General features: G+C 47.6%; 1 long non-coding RNA gene across 4 annotated transcripts in view; it reads right to left on the reverse strand.

Annotated features, from left to right (window-relative positions):
- Positions 1-216: 216 nt before the first annotated feature.
- Positions 217-17,500, reverse strand: part of LOC115866226 (uncharacterized) — a 197,518-nt gene continuing 180,234 nt past the window's right edge. For all 4 annotated transcript variants that reach the window (XR_009565920.1, XR_009565917.1, XR_009565919.1 and 1 more), the window contains 3 exons: positions 13,988-14,218; positions 13,705-13,851; positions 217-3,503 (listed from right to left, as the gene is read on the reverse strand). This is a non-coding gene — a long non-coding RNA (uncharacterized lncRNA). The remainder of the gene's footprint in view (positions 3,504-13,704; positions 13,852-13,987; positions 14,219-17,500) is intronic.

A 17,500-nucleotide genomic window follows, 5' to 3' on the forward strand; every position in this document is an offset into this window, starting at 1 on the left:
TCTGTAAAGGCAGGCCTACCCTGGGACAACCGTTTCTATTTCTTCCTTATTTCTTTGGTTAACTGACTCAGTTTACCTGGGAATTTGCACAAATGGCACAGGCCAGGATGCAAACACGCCCACCTCCATCTCCCCCCAACCCCGATCTATGTAGTACTGAAAACAAAACAGAGTTTAGCTAAGAAACAGACTGCTACAATATTGAGTGACTAATTATTCCAGGCTCCCGATTTTTTTTGTTTTGCGGTTGTTTCCCTTTTAGTGGAAGGCCCTCTCCCTTGAAGGCTCCTTTTCTTCCGCGGGTCTGGTTAAAGCCCAAACAGCACTGGTCTTTATACCCCAAATGTGCCTTTGTATTTCTTACCCCCCTGTGGTGCTAAGGATGTTGCCTGATGACAAGGGCTCGGGTGTGCTGACGGTCCCAGGTGGGAGAGGAGGAGGGAGGGGCCATGATTAGTGCAGACACTGCTGAGAATGGGGTAATTTTTCAGCCATGCCCAGATTCTATACAAAGGTGCATTTTAGAGATAGGAAAACAAATGAACAAACCTGAAGAGATAAGATCAGTGCCCTGGGGCTGGATTGAAGCAACAATGGGACAACGGGTAGGAAGTCTGCCTCTGGGGAGTCCCAGGCCTGGAAATCAGGGAGGGATGGAGGGCTGGGGCCTGTCTCTTCATTCTGTTTTGAGGCATGATGTGATAAAGGCCTCTTTCATTATTTTGGTTCACTTTGCCTGTCCTCAATTGCTTTCTATTGGATTCTCCTTCAATTTTACCTTGAGTTCAGTTTTGTTTGACGGAGAAATAGTGCTAGAATTAAAACTCTGACATGGAAAAGAGTTGTCTTTGTTTTCTTCCTGGATCAGATAAAACCATTACACGGCCATCACCAGGGGCTACTGTTTGGGACCCTTTCTGCCTCTTTCCTTTCTTCACCTTCTCCTCACACGCTGCCTGAAATCCTGAATCCAGAAGTTGTCATGTCCTCATCAGTTGTTCTTTGCCTATTTTATAAATTCCCCAAAGTCAGAGCATGTTATCCTAGCCTACCTTTGGGTGACATTGGATAAAATAACTGTGCTCGTTGGAAGCTCCCTCGCTGCCTCTCCTGGTTGGCAGACTGGCCTCTTTACTCGAGGCCCATGTTTCATCACTACAGATGATGGGGGCCCCAGGCCTCCACCCACCCTGCACACAGACAGACAGGAATTTTGTCCGTCCACCATCTACTCAGCCCCCGGCACGACTCCAACAACATCGTGTGTGTGTGTGTGTACGCGTGTGTGCGTGTGTATGCGCACCACGGGGCAGAACATAATACAGAGATAGCGTTGTCTTTGCCCTTCAAGAACTTACAAGTTAGTAGGGGTCGACAAGATGGCCGCATGAAAACAAACGAGCAAACGGGAAAGTGGAAATGAGAGAGTAGGAAGGACAGCAGTGACAACAAGAACTGTTGACTGATTATTAATTAATTGTCAGACATTGTACTAAGCACACTGAGGGCAATATCCTATTTAATCCTCCCCTCACCCTCGTAAGTTAGGTACTGTTATCAGTCGCATTACAGAAAGGACAGCAAAGGCTCTGAAATGTTACGCAACTCAGCCGGAATTGCGTGTCTCCCACTTACAGGTGTCGTGTGGCTCTGGGGCCCGAGCTGGGAGCCGATGCTCCGTTGTCCTTGCTGTGGGCGCAGTAGAACCCCAAGGCAGGGACGGGTCAGGAAGCCCCACAGGTAGAGGCTGCATGGCTGAGCTGGGCTCTGACAGTTACTGTGAGCTCAGAAGGCAAAGGAAGGACGTCTCATAGGGCAGGTGGGAGGAGGGGTGAGGGCCTTAGGAACAGGGACAGCAAATCCAGGAAAGGTTGGGTCAGGGGCGTGGGCCCAGGGGGAGGTGCGGGACGTGGGCTCCACGGGGGCTGGGTGGGCTCCGAGCCCGAGGCCTGGGGCAGGTGTCCTGGCTGGGCCGGAGCCTGTGGGATGAAGCAGTGGGAAATCCCCCGGTTTACTCCGACGTTTGGTTTAGTTCTCCTTTTGCAGATTCCTTTTCTTTCGTGGTCACTTTAGTTATGTTCACTTTTGTGAGCAATGACTTTGAAATCCTGACTCAGAGCAGGAGACGGCCAGAGACGGCGGTGAAGAAGGGAAGATCAGAGGTTTCCCCCGAGGCCCCGCTCTGGTGTCTGATGGGTGGCTCTACTGCCAGAACGGGAAGAGGAGCCAGGGTGAGGGAGGATGACCTCAGTTTTGGACACTTCGGATCCGAGTTGGCATCAGGAAAGTCCAGCAGAGTCGTCCAGCCGGCCGCGGGGGTGGGAGGTCAAGGCTGAGGAGACGGACATGTTATTTTCTTTCTCCTCATTTCCAAGAAGTTCCACGCTCTCACTCCCATACCTTGATTTGGTTTTTTTTTCCTTTCAAAAATGGCTACCAGATTTTCCCAGAACCATCCAGGTCCTTCCAGAATCCCAGCCCCCTTCTATCTCTGCCACCTTCTAGCTCTGTCTCCTCCGCACGCCGGTAACACTGTCCTCCGGGGAAAACGCCGCTGGGCCCTGCCAAAACGTCTCTCCTTGGCGGCCAAAGATGGTGGCACCGTTGGCACGGAGGGAACCTGACTCAGCCAGGCCTGTAGGGATGCACCGTCCCTCCCGTGGCTGCCAAAATTCCAGCAGACATAGACGGTGACGGTTTCCGCCCACAGATAACCTTGCGTGTGGCTGACAGCTGACCGGGCCGTGGGTCCCGTCAGGCCCGCTGAACTCACTCTGAAAGCATGGCCTCTGTGCGCTGGCCCGAGCCTGGGCGTGTCCCCGAGGCTGTGGGAGCCGTGGTCACACTGTCGCAGACACCCCGCCCCCTCAGCAAGCCCGCCGAGGCCTGGAGGACTCAGTGAAAGGCCTCAGCCCCTGCTCAGAGCGCTCTTCTGAGCAGGGGCTACAGGAGCTCGTGGTTTACGGGGCGACCTGGAAGTGGAGATGAGGGAGACTCCCCGCGAACCAGGCTGGGAGGGGCCGCTGGGGGCCCCGAGGTGGCCGCCCGGCCTGTGGGTTGGTCCAGATACAGGGACAACGGGCACCTGGGTTGAGGCACCCCAGAGGCTGGCTCCCCCCGTCTTCTCGTTTCAGAGGTAAAACTCCGAAGCCCAGGTAGGTCTGGTAACGTGTTCAAGTGGGAGGACAAGTGAGGATTTTGGCCCAAGTCTCTGGAAGCCCCTGGCAAATTCTTTTCCAAAGATTCAGGAAGTGAGGTGGATGCTCTCAGATGCTGGGGTTGCTTCCTGAGAATGGAGCTCCGGTGCTGGGGGGCTCAGAGGAGGCTCAGACCCCTCCTGGCCAGGTGTTTGTGGACCCTGAGCAGGCCCCATTTCTCTAAACTGTTGAGGGGCAGGATGTCAGGCTCCAGGCAGCGGCTGCGGCTCCCCCGAAAAGAAGTTCCTCATCCACAGGCTGCTCCCCGGGTACTTTCTCTCATCCGCGATGTCAGAGGACCCAAATCTACAGGGTAAAAAAAGAGAGCAGTTCAAATGGCAGCAGATGTCTCATCAGAGACCACGGAGGCCAGAAAGAAGTGGCACAACACGTTTGCAGTGATTAATTAAAAACTGTTAGCCCAGAACTGTACATCAAGTGAAAATACCCTGCAAGTACTAAGGGGAAATTAAGATATTCACAGATGAAGGAAAATGAAGATAATTTTCCAGCACCAGAATTACTCTAAAAGAATAGCTAAAGGAGGTTCTCTAAAAAGTAAGAAAATAGAAGAGGACTCTTGAAACATCAGGAAGGAAGAAAGAGCAAGAGGAAGAGTGAAATATGGATAAATACATTTTCCTTCTCCTCTTGAATTTTCTAAATTATGTTTGATGATTGATGTGATGTTTAAGTTGCCACTAAGATCAAGAACAAGGCAAGAATGTCTTCTCTCTCAACTCTCAGAAAACACAGAACACAGTGCTGGAACTTCTAGCGAGAGCAATATGGCAAGAAGATGAAAAGAAAGGCACACAGATCAAAGGAGAAAAAATAAAACTGTCTTTATTCATAGATAATACGATGCTCTATGTAGCAAATCCCAAGGAACCTTCAAAAACTCCTAACCTAATGATGCTAATAAGCTAATAAACTAATAAGAAAGTTCAGCAAGGTCACAGTGTATAAGACCAACATACAAAAATCAGCTATATTTCTCTATACTAGCAATGACCATGTGGGCACCAAAATTAAAGATAAAATTCCATTTTTAATTGCTAAAAATAAGAAGTTCTTCAGTGTAAATATAACAAAAACATGTGTAGGACTTGTATGCTGAAAACTACAAAATGATAACTAAAGAAATCAAAAAAGAGCTAATAATTGGAGAGACATACTATGTTCATGAAGTAGAAGATCCAACAAAATAAAGAAGTCAGTCCTCCTCAAATTGATGTACAAATTGTAGTAGACTGAAGGAAGTCCTCAAAGATCTAGCTCTTCATTCCTGGACCTGTGAATGTCCCCTAATATACAAAAGGGAATTTTGCAAATGTGACTTAACTGAGGATATTGAGATTGGGAGATTATCCTGGATTATTCTGTGGGCCTTAAATGTCATCACAAGTGTCCTTATAAGACATAACCAGAGTGATACTCGACACAGGTGGGGAAGTAGGATATATGATGATGGAAACAAGAAGTGGGATGATGTGCTCTGAGGAGGGAGGAGGGCATCACAGCCGCTAGAAGCTGAAACAGGCAAGGAGCAAATGCTCCCTCTATAGCTGCCAAAAGAAACCAGCCCTGTCAACACCTTGACTTCAGCCTCACGACACTGATTTCAGACTCTGTCCACCAGAACTTTTAGAGAATAAATTCATGTTGCTTTTGCTTTAAGCCACTAAGTTTATGGTGACTTGTTACAGCAGCAAGAGAAAACTAATACACAGGTTTAATGAAATTCCTACCAAAATCCCAGCAAGATTTCTTTTAGATATAGACGAGCTTATTCTAAGTTTATATGAAAAGGCAAAGAAAATAGAATAGGTAAAAACAATTTTAAAAAGAAAAATAAAGTGGAAGAAATTAATCTACTTGATTTCAAGATTCCATATAAGCTACAGTAATCAAGACTGTGTGATATTAGGGGATTGACAGGCATGTAAATCAATGTAACTGAAAAGAGAACATAGAAATTGATCTGCACAATTGATCCAAACAGATATACCCAGCTGATTTCTGACAAAGGTGCAAAGGCAATTCAGTGGAAGGACGGCCTTACAGGAAATAGTGCTGGAGCAAGGGGACGACCGTAGGCAAAACAAAGTGAACCTTGACCTAACCCTCACACCTTATACAAAGTCAACTCAAAATAGATCATGGACTTAAATGTAAAATTATAAAACTTCTCGAAAAAAACATAGGAGAAAATCTTGAGGAACTAGGGCTAGGCAGAGTTCTTAGGCTTGTTGCCAAAAGCACGATCCATAAAGGAAAAGAATGCTAACCTGGACTTCATCAGAACCAAGGACGTTTACTATGTGAACAGAATGAAAAGACAAGCTACAGCCCGGGAGAAAACATTTGAACACCACCTATCTGACAAAGAGCTCGTACCTATAAAAGACTCTCAAAACTCAACAGTAACCAAAATACACGATCTAATTAGAAAGCGGACAAAGGTCGTAAATGGCGCTCCTGGGCATTTATCCCGGAGAAATGAAAACCTATATCTATACGCACAAAAACCTGTACCTGAAACGTTCACATTGTTTTATTTATAATAACCCCCAAACGGAAAACAACCTCCATGTCCTTGAATGGGTAAATGGTTAAATAAATTGTGGTGCGTCCATACCATGAAACACTACTTAGCAATTAAAAAAAAAACCACAACTATTAATACGTGCAATAGCCTGAATGAATCTCCAGAAAATTATAGTGAGTAAAAAAAGTCCAATCTCAAAATGTTAACACTATATGATTGTATTTATATAAAATTCTGGCAATGACAAAGATATAGAAATGGAGAACAGACTAGCAGTTGCCAGGAGGCAAGAAGGGTGGGGGAAGAGAAGTGGGTGTGGCTATAAAAGGGCAATACAAAGGATCCTTGTGGTGACAGAGATGTTCTCTATCTGACACTATTGATATCAACATGCTGATTGTGATAAAACTTCCAGAAAAAAAGTAGGAGAAAATCTATGTGACATGAAACTGGTGAGTTTTCAGATACAAAACTAAAGTGTGGTCTGTGAAGGAAAGAAATTGATAAGTTTGACTTTATTAAAATTTAAATCTTCTTCTCTGTAAGAGGCACTCTTGAGAATAAAAAGACAAACCACTGCCAGGGAGAAGATATATGCAAAACATACATCTGATAAAGGACTTGTATCCAAAGTATACAAAGAACTGTTAAAACTCAACAATATAAAACAAGCAACTCAATTTAAAATGGGCAAAAGATCTGAACAGACACTTTACCAAAGATGATACGAAGACGGCAAATAAGCATATGACTATATGCTCAACACCATTTGTCATTAGGGAAATACAAATTAAAACAACAATGAGGGACTTCCCTGTGTGTCCAGTGGTTGAAAATCTGTCTTGCAATGCAGGGGACACGGGTTTGATCCCTGGTCAGGGAACTAAGATCCCACGTGCTGCAACTAGAGAGAAGCCCACACACTGCAACAAAGAGCCCGTGCACTGCAACTAAGACCTGACACAGCCAAAAAAAATATGTATAAAAGAAGAAATACTATTAAAAGAAAACAAAAAAAAACAACGAGATACCACTTTGTACTATAGGAGTGACTAAAATCTAAAAATTAACCGTAGTAACTGCTGGTGAGGATGCAGAGCAAAAGAAATTCTCATTCATTGCTGGGAGGAATGGAAAATGGCACAGGTACTTTGGAAGACAGTCTGGCAGGTTCTTACAGCAGTCTTACCATACGATCCAGTAGTTCTACTCCTAGGTATTTATCCAATTGATTTGAAAACTTATGCCCACACTGAAACCTGAACATGAATGATTACAGGAGTTTTATTCACAAGTGCCCCAAACTGGAAAGAACCAAGATGTCCTTCAGCAGTTTAACGGACATAAAAATGCCGACGGAGTATCCATACAATGAAATACTCTTCAGTGATAAAAATGAATGAGGTACCAAGCCAAAAAAAGACATGGAAGAACCATACATGCATACTTCTAAGCAAAAGAAGCCAGTCATAAGAGGCAATGTACTGTATGATTCCATTATATGACATTCTGGAAAAGATAAACTATAGAGATAATAAGCAGACTAGTGGTTTGGGGTGGGGGGAGGTTGAATAAGTGAGACGGGGAATTTTTTAGAGTAGAGAAAATATTCTGGTAGATAATGACTATGCCTTTGTCCAAAGTTAAAGAATTTTACAGCAGAAAGAGTGAACCCTAATGTATTAAAATTTAAAAAAACATTTAATAGGTTAGGGCCGAGGATGGAATGCAGACTTTGACAAGAGCATCTAACTGTATTATGAAGTTTTGAAACACCTCACAGAGGGAGATGGGGGGAAGGTTCTGACCTAAGCAACTTTGAAAATGAATGGATTACTCAAGACTAAAGGCAGAAGGACCTGCATTTAGCACCGTCCTCTAGTTGAGGAAGTTGTTTCCAATGAAGTTACAGGTGAACAATTCTGAAACCTCCATATATGTGTCCGGAATTGAACAAATAAGAAAGTGGATGACAGGTGGTAGCAGCCAGGTTTCTTACTACTGGAGCGGGAAGTTATAGACAAGCAAGGGGAAGAGGCTAGAACGACCTATGCCGTGATAGATTAGAGCTGGATACATCCGTATGAACCCGCGTTTTGCTTAACATAAATACAGATGGATATATGTATACAGAAATATTTAAAGAGACGTATAAATACACAGGTTAGTCCACACATGTATTTCCATGCTCTGTTAGCTGAGAGGGCTTGGAAGCAATGACACTCCAGAAGAAATGAGCACACTTAGTATCCAGGCCTTGGTTTCTAAGATCTTCATTGGAAGATCTTCTTCAACAAAATGAAGTGCTCCTTGGAGAAACGGCTGATTCTAGGACTGGGGCAGGAAACATAAAAGATGATCCTGGAGCATTTTTAAGGACCAGAAAGTAACAAAGTGCCCCCAAATAAAATCCCCAGTGATGGGAATATGTCAAAGGGACATAGGAGCCAAGTGAAAGGACTCCCAATGGCCAAATCTGGAACAATCTGAGCAAAAAAGTAAACGAGGTAGTACTGGATTAGAACCTAAAGTGCAAGATAGATATGCACGAGTCCATACTGATGTAGATACGTGGCTGAATACATAAATAAATGGAGGAGAAGAGATTAATCTCTCACGCAGAGGAATTCCGAATAATAGACGCTCTGCTCTCAAGGAGGTGAGCGCAGCCCCTCACGCCCTAAGCAGGCTGTGCGTGGCGACTGCCTTCCAAAGAGTGCTGGTTGAAAGGGGAAAAAATAGAGCAACTTTGCAGGAGAGAAACCTGCAAAGCACTACAAGTCAACATCACAGTGACAGGTCATGTTGATGACATGTACCCTGGACACGGTATATAAGAACAGCACTTCCCTTCCATGGTCAGTGCTCCTCGGAACAGTCAAGGTCATCCAAAACACAAGGAAAGTTGAGACACTGTCACCATCAAGAAGGGGTTTCAGAGACATTATGACTCAATGTAATGTGTTATCTGGATGAGATCCTGGAACAGAAAAGGGGCATTAGGTAAAAGTTCAGGAAATCCAACTAAACTATGGGCTTCAATGAATAATAATGTATCAATGTTGGTTTATAGAGGAAACTGGAGGTCGACTTATGGGAACTCTCTGGACTTATGGGGAGACCCGTGAAAACATCCAAACAAAAAGAAAAGAAAAAAAAGGGAGGTGAGGATTTAGTCCACTCTCCCTTACCCACAAGGCCTAAGGACAGAGCAGGGCCGGCTCCCCTGTAGCTGCGGCAGGACGCGCCCTGGAGAAGGGATTCAGTAACTGCAGGTTTTAAGTGTCTGCCCGCCCTGTGTGAAACTAACACTCATTCAGCCAACTCTCCCTCAGAACTTTTCTGTCCATCTACATCTATTCCATAATAAAAATTTATTTAAAAATTAAAAGAAAAAAGTTAATAAGCTATCCTTTCTGAAAAGGCTAATACTTATTTATACTAAAGTTGAGCCAATAAGGTAGCTTTTAATGATAGATGTTTATAAAGTTAATCCTAAAGACATATCTTTTTATACACGTTAACAAATTACCTATCTATATATCTATCTTTTTTTTTTTAACTTGTAATTTGAACCTGACCCCAAGTTCAGGCACTATGGATACAAAAGTGAGTAAGAAATTATCCCTGCTCTCAAGAAATGCAGATTTCCTTCACCTTGTGCTTGAATTTCTACAGCTCTTGTTGTCCAGGTAGGGTGAAAATGATGCATGCTCTCCTTTGCAAGGCCAGAGTCACACAGTATTCTGAGCCTGACGTTTTGTGGACTTTTTGTTTTGCTTTTAAAATATTGGTTAGAATTCCAAAATTTTTCAACCTGTGTGGCAAGAGAGCAGAAACCTCAGTGATGTAATGGCATCACATATGTCTTGGCCTTCAGCTCTCTGATAGACATCCTGAATCACATCAGGCTGTAGACAGTTTTCCATGGTTTCTAAAGAGACTTTTATTAACCTAGTGTGATGTTTACATTTCTATCAGTGTTCTATTTTTTCTATGTCATTGTGACTCTCCAGATTCAGTGTAGCAAGCCCGGCCCATGCCTAGCACATTTTCACATCATGTAGTAGAAGGGTTTTAAAACCCTCTCCTGTGTCAGAACTCCTTAGGGGCCAGGGGAAAGGCTTAAATTTACTGGTCACTGGAGTCAGAATTTGTTTGAACAGTGCCTCTAGTTTTTCAGGAAGGGAAGGGAAGGGAAGGAGGGAAGGGAAGGGAATGGAAGGGAAAGGAAGGGATGGAGGGAGGAAGGGAAGGGAAGGAGGGAGGAAGGGAAGGGAAGGAGGGAAGGGAAGGGAAGGGAATGGAAGGGAAAGGAAGGGATGGAGGGAGGAAGGGAAGGGAAGGAGGGAGGAAGGGAAGGGAAGGAGGGAAGGGAAGGGAAGGGAAGGGAAAGGAAGGGATGCAGGGAGGAAGGGAATGGAAGGGAAAGGAAGGGATGGAGGGAGGAAGGGAATGGAAGGGAAAGGAAGGGATGGAGGGAAGGGAAGGGAGGGGAAGAGAAGGGAAGGAGGGAAGGGAGGGGAAGGGAAGGAGGGAAGGAACCAGCATGGCTCTTAGAGTCCGTATGGCATCTCTCCCAACTCTGCCTTCAGTGATGTCATGTGGTAGCTGGAAATCGACCAGGTGGGAGCTTTCCACCATGGAAACTGGCAAATTCTGCTAACCTGGGTCTCCACCCCCACCCTCTCCCCGCACTGCCCCCCAGCCCCCGAGAGCCAGCTGTTAGACACTTGCAGCACCCTGCTGCTGAGGGACCACAGCCAGCTCTCCTTGAGGAAAAGATTTCTGAACTTCACATGGTAATGGTCTCCATATCCTTAGGAGAATGGACCTTCTGAGGGGAAATAAGACTGTCATTGACTTGCTTAAGGCACTTTGCTTTGCTCTTAGGATAGACACCTTAACGTGACCTTTAACGCCCTGAAGGGTTTGGCCCCATCTGTCTCTCTCATTGGGTCTCATCTAGGGTGGGGTGCTTTTCCCAGGAACCTTGGCCTCCTTTCCATTCCTTGAAAGCGCCACGCTCCCCTCTGTGGTGGGATCTGTGCACACCCTAACCCTTACATGTAGTTGTGCCGGGACGGTCCCAGTTTAGCACTGACAACCCCGCATCCTGGGAACTCATCAAGCCGCAGGTAAACACTCTGCTCCTGTGGAAAGGTTCTTCCTTCCGTTCATCTCGTTACTCCTGGTCAGAGCGGAGAGGCTTTCCCGACTCCCTTGCCTAACCCATGCCCTCACCCAGACAAGGCTAACCCCCCCGTTTCGCTTTGCCAGCCCCAGTTCACGGTACAGCACTTATTGTGGAGTTAATTGTAAACTCATTCCTGTGACTCTTTGATTCATATCTGTCTCCCCCACGACACAGCGATTTGCTTAGTGTTACAGCCCTAACTCGTGGCCCAGAGCTCAGCATCCAATAGGTACCCACATATTTATTGAATAAATCAATGAATAAAGGAACTCCCCACCCAACGATCTTTCCACGGTGTGACAACACCCCTGTGGATTGGAACACAGAACAGCTTAAAGGTGGGAGAGGGGAGAACAGAACCAATGGCTCTCATTGGATAAAAAAGCAGAGGAACAGAGCTTTCAAATGGTTTTTAAAGGTATGCAAGAGAGCTGGGAATGCGTCAAAACCAAATTTCTGTCCTCTTTACAATTTGTGCCGGTAGCAAGCCCTGAACCTGGCAGGTACGGCCCGTGTAGTTCAAGGTGTCAACATCTGACACTTGCATCTGGACACACACATATGCTTTCATTTGGGGTAAGGCTACACTCCTATTGGAGGCTTATTTTGTAATGTTTGATCCACCGCAATATAATTGAAATAGAAAAGCATCTCGTTTTAGAACCGCAAGCCCATACTGAAGCACATCCTTTACACAGAAGGCCTGTGTGAGCAAGGGCCCCAGCTGGTTGCAACTGCGCTCCCCGCACCGCTCGAAGCCCCAGACACACGTCCACCCCCGGAGGTCCAGGCAAGGACTCTGGGAGGTGTAACCCCACGCACATGGTCATTCACTGACAACCGTGATTAATTAGCGTTGAAGCGGGAGCAGTAAACTCTCTCTGTTTGAGGCTTGTTTCTTCATTCATTTTCCATGTCCCCCAGTTAGGCAATGCTCATGGGTGGGAAGTGCTTTTGCTTTAAGGAATCAGTTAAAAATCAAACGGCTCATTTTGCACACTGTGAGGAAAAGCGGTCCTCCCCACCCTAAAATTGCCTCACCCATCCCATCACCGCCCGCCTGCTGGAATCACAAGACATGGTGCCAACTGGCAAGCGTGGGGGTGCGTTTTTAACTCACGGGGGAGTGGAGCGAGGAAAACATTTTTGTAAGGCTGTTTAAAAGTTATTTGCAAGGGAAACAATTAAAAAAATGTGTGGCCGTTCTCTTGATGTTGAAGAAATGCTATATCCAGCATCCAACTCCAGTGGGCCAATTCTCTCCTGCAGGATTTATGGGACCAATACTGCCCAGCAGACAGAAATCTACATGGAAACATGTTTCACGATAACAGAACTGTAATAAGAATAATACCCCAAATGCCCAGACAGTTTTATAGCGCTCTGGTCATGGAATTCCACTTTCTCTTTGGAGCCCTCGGGATGATAAATATGTCTGTGTACATCACCGCCAGAAGCTGCCTGGTGACCAGCTGTCAGGATGGCCCAGGCTGGGCCTTCAATCTTCTAAAATTAGCTGGGAATACCATGTCTCCACAGGCACACATGTGTCACATCTCGAGATGGATACTTAGGTTTCTACTCAGAAATCCCTACTTCTTGTTCAGTGAATCTGCAGTTCACGAACAGTCCCCCCATCTATACCCACCGACAGGCCACAGGGTGAGTTCAGTCTCAAAGCACTGTCGTGGGAAGGTTTCATTCTGATGATTCTTTGGGGTGGAGACCCTTTATAAACTCAGAGGCGGGGGGTCTAGATGGACATCAATGTTCGGACGTGTTGCTGTCTCTGACTTCTCTTCTTCATGTTCTTCTATTTCAGGAGCCAGCATGGGGCTTTCTGTGCGCACAAATCAATGCCAGAAGGATCTTGTCACAGAGAGGCTCTCTGCAGTTCACAGCGGGGGCCGAGGAAGCACACGTCAAGCTCTGTCTTCACTCTGAGCTGATTCACACGTGGGCCGTAGCTGCTTCAGGACTGGTGTATCTGCACCGCTCTCCACATAAGGCCTCCGGGACAACCAGCCAATCGCAGCACCATTCCTCTAGAGACTAAATACAACCTCAGAATCCTTCTCAACCCAGTGCCCCAGAGAGCAACCACCAATCCGTTAAATGAGCTCAGCGTTGAAAACTACGTGCCACGCCGTGGTCTATATATTTAGACTCTTAAACAAAACAGAACAAATTACTTCCTAAGACAACTGGCTTCTGGGGGGAAGAACTTTGTGTGATCCATTGTTTAAAAATAACCCATTATTCACTTCTGATGCATTCCCACCATATCTGCGTTCCCGCTGTACTTGACTGGAGCTGTTAGTGTTACTTATGCCGTCGTATGAAAGAGCGTCTGCATTTTCTTCCAGGCGAGTCCCTTGAATTCGAGGGTACCAGGCTCCCTCCGTCACTCCCGACGTATGATGGGAGTATTACTGATGCTGAATAGATGCTCAGTGACTTGAAATGAAAGCATTTAGATGATTTACCCAACCACGGCCCTGTTTCTGGAAGGGAAGGAAGCTAAACGCTTTTGGGATTCCAGGAAGCACTTATGTCAGGGGACGAAACCAGGGATGGCAAAGTGCAAGGGTAGGGGCTAGGGCTTGCAAGCACTCTAACTGCAATCAGAACCAAGAACCAGTGCCTCAAAGTGCAGCTGCTAATTCAAGGTTTATCCAAACCCACGGAATGCTTTGGTCAGCAAAACTGGACCCAAAAACATCTCCTGAGAACAAGCCGTCTCATAAGATTTCCGTTACCTGCTGCTTCCAGGCGGACTGAAAATACCTCCGGGCCGCCTTTCCAGCGGTGGTTTTGGCACTTTTTCTTCCAGACGGAGCCCACAAGGGCAGGAGTGCACAGAACTCAAATGTCCTGGGAGGAGAGTTGATTAAATGTTTTCAAACCTCAAAAAAGGGAAAAAAAAGAAAAAATCAGTTCAGGTAGAGTTCAAGTTTGGGGGTCAAGCTTCAGGGACCCCTGGGACTCTTTTGTAGGGAGGCCATTAACTTACTTCTTGAAATGGTACCCTGGAGGGCTTACCGGGGCAGCAGTGAGCGCGCAGCACCGCCCTCCTTTGTTTTGTGTGGTCCGCCCGTCACAAAGTGACCCAGAATCACGCTGCCCTCCTTCTGCTGCAGGAAGACGCGAGCCAAGTCACAGAGAGGGTCGCCTTCATCCCGAGGCAGAGGCCGACTTTCTCTTCCACTCCCCTCTGCTTTCCTCTTGAAATCAGAGCTTCAGATGGCTGACCCTGGCACAGATCTGCTTTTCCTGGGGAGATAGGATCGTTTCAAGCTGCTTTTCCACATGAAAACCTTTAGAGGCCCTTGATGACACTACCACCGCCCGCCCAACGCTGACAGATGAAGCTGGAAGAAACAATCCAGCGTGTGTTTGAAAACCAAGACGTTCCAAGGTTTCTACCTCGTTTTGAGCCCTTTCCAGCTGCTGTCCAGTGCGGCCAGCTCCTGCCATGGATGCGATTTTCCTGAATAGGAAATCAGGCTTCATTTCCCCTCGAGTGCCAGGATAATGCACGGAGAGGCGGCTGGGGACACGCGGAGCGCCGCGCCACCAGGCCCCTCCCTCCGGCCCCGCCCCTTCTCTTTGCTTTTCGCTTCGCTTCTGCGTTTCACTCTCTGCAAAGGGGTTACGGATTTTGATTACTTCTTCCAAAAGAAGGCTAACAACTTTACCGCCTAAGATGATGACATGATAACAACTGAAAAAGACTAGGAGGACGACACCCAAGCCAGTGCCCGGGTCCTGATGGGGAGGACGTCTTCCAGGCAGAGCCGGGGGAGAGGGGCCCGACAGAGATGCCCCGAGGCCTCTTCACACCCCGGCGTCTTGCTCACTCACGATCCGTTCACCAGAGGCTCCTGGAATTACGTGCACTTTGTGAGAAATACAGAGAGGCGTGTAGGTTCCTCCCCCGCCCCGTCCAGTAGAACCCCTGCCCCGGATAAAGGAAAATAATAATAGTAAAGAGCTTGTGTCCCTGTCAGAAAATATATCTGCATCTTGCTTTACAAGGACTAACTTAACCAAACAGGAAAGCAGATGTCAAATCTTACAAACAGAGGTCTGGTTTCTTGTCCCAGGAGCTCTGCGTGAGCTCAGAAAGGGAGAGAGGGCTCTGTCCTTAAGCTGGGGTGAACAGATGGATAGCTTAGGAAGGCTAATTCAGTTCTACATTTTGAATATATGTGTATATATATATATATATATATATACACACACACACACACACACACACACATAAAACATATATACATGAAACACACATATGCATGTGTATGTGTGTATCATTTTTTTCTACCTGAATTCCTTAAAATATACTTCTAGAAAGAAGGAGAAAGGGCTATATAGCAGATGACTTTAAAAATGTTCTATTTGAGTAAACTCCTTGCTGTAACACCGTGTGGTGAGGCAGCGGCGGAACGGAACTCAGGTGTCCACTAATTCCCACCCCCTCTCTCACATTCCGGCCACGGTAGAGCTTTGCTTGCCGTGTCAGGTTAATTTAGCCTTTGTGGCTGCAAATTAAAGCTTCATTCTGAAAAGAGGGAGCTAGTGGATGAGGTGGCGAGAAGGAATAGGAGTTTTAGCGACATCGGCATTGACTTGGCCACGTCCATGGCTGCCACGCCAGGCCACGCCGGGAAGGCGCCCACGTCCGTGGCTCTTTCCGTGGCTGGTGCGTGCAGTGCAGCTGCCGTGCTCCAGGCAGGACCTGTCGTGTTGTCGCGTGAAGGCGACAGGATTGTACTCGGAGCAGCCCAGGACCTGTTGCACAGGAGCCCCACAGAGACAGGAGACAAAGCCCCAGAACACCCAAGAAGTGGCCAAGGAGATTATCCGCGATGTGAGGCCTCTTTTATCGTTGACGTCCCAGAGCACCTAGGAATCACTGAGGTTAAAGGGGGGCATTTTTCACAGAGAGGAGCCAATGGAGGTGTAAGTATATCCCCAAACTCCCCACAGAGCCCATTAAATGGCTGTGCGGCCACCGGGCCCTCCGGTGGCCTCCTGTCTCCTGGGTCAGTTCGGAGAGCAGCATCTTTTAAAGGAAAACTACCACCTTCGAGAACAGCATTGGCAAGCTTTTCTGTATAGAATGAGACGGTAAATATTTTCAGCTTCGCAGTCACTGTCACAGCTACTTGAATCTGTGCTTGAGAAAGCAGCCGTGGACAACACGTGGCTAGTGGCGTGTGTGTGCGTGTGTGTGCACGTGTGTGTGTGCATGGGGGGGGGACCAGTAAAACGTTCTAGGTGGAAATAGGCTGTGGGCTGGCTTTGGCCCACCAGCTGGAGTTTGTGGGCCCCTGTGTTAGAGGATCCAACTTCTCTTCGTTCCTTTCACTCGTGGTGTTTAATCCGAAGTCGCTGTGATGACAAAGAGCAGCTCCCGAGGATGCCTGGGCAGCTCCTGGACGGAGGGACGTCCCTCCGTGTAGGAACATTCTCGGCAGGTGTGCCCGTTCCACCAGGCAGCCCACCAAGACGCTCCGACGCCTCCCACCCAGCTTGACGGCTGAGGGCTGCCTGACCTCTGAGGCGAGGGGCAAAGTCTAAATGTTTCTCCTCTGAAGCCCTGCTACCTGATGCAGCAGCCTCAAGGGACAGTTTAATCTTGCCGGCCCCCCCTTTAGATACAAAGCCGCCTTCTCCCCCAATACTGTTCAGCTGGGCTAGAGGACCCCGTTATGTATCCAGAACTACCCAGTCCGAGACGGCTCCAGGGACCCAGTCCTGCCCTACCAGGACCCAGAGCCATGGTCCCCACCAGGCGCAGAAGTGCTGGGAGGTCAGCGAGAGGTCACCACGCTGCTCTCTCTGGTTCAAGCGCGCACACACTGTCTGATTGTGCTGGTCCGACTCGTTAGACTCACACGGGCTCATTCAGCCAAACAGGTGAAACTGATTTATGCCAGGCTCCCAGGGCTGGGGGCTGCACGGCAGAACGGCTTTGTGTGGGAAGACTGGGATCCTTCTGGTTTGAAATTTGTGAGAAATTCAATTTAAGCGCACACCCTTTTCACCTCTGAGGCAAGCCTGAGGCCACCTGAATCAAAACCAGATGGACTGTCAGGCCTAAGGACAACAAAGAGTGGTGGGATATCCTGCCTGCAGAGGACCCCAGAACAAGGCTGAAACACAGCCGGCTTGTTTCTAGACCTCGGCCGGGATGCTCCCCAGATCTGGGGCGCGGCCCCGGCCCTTTGTCTGCCCACAACGCCCAGGGCATTGCCTCGTCGTAGCCCGGTTACTTGAGCTGGTTTAAGTGCGACCCTGAGCTCCCCGGGCCTCAGCCCCTTCCTTTGCACTGCACCCCTAGCAGGGCTGATTTGTTTTGGCCAGGCTGGCAGGTGCCCTCCCAGCGCTGAGATCTGAGCTCCCACAGGGGTGTCAGCGGTGACCTGAAGTCTTGGGTGGCCGCCTTCATGCTCTCGCTTTCCCCGTCAGCTGATACATGTACCACCCACGTGCTGGAAGTTTCCGGCGAGCTCCAAGATTCCTGTAGGAGGGGGCGCTGACCTCCTCCGC

Source organism: Globicephala melas, chromosome 11, assembly GCF_963455315.2.
Source record: "Globicephala melas chromosome 11, mGloMel1.2, whole genome shotgun sequence".
Taxonomy (NCBI): Eukaryota; Metazoa; Chordata; class Mammalia; order Artiodactyla; family Delphinidae; genus Globicephala; species Globicephala melas.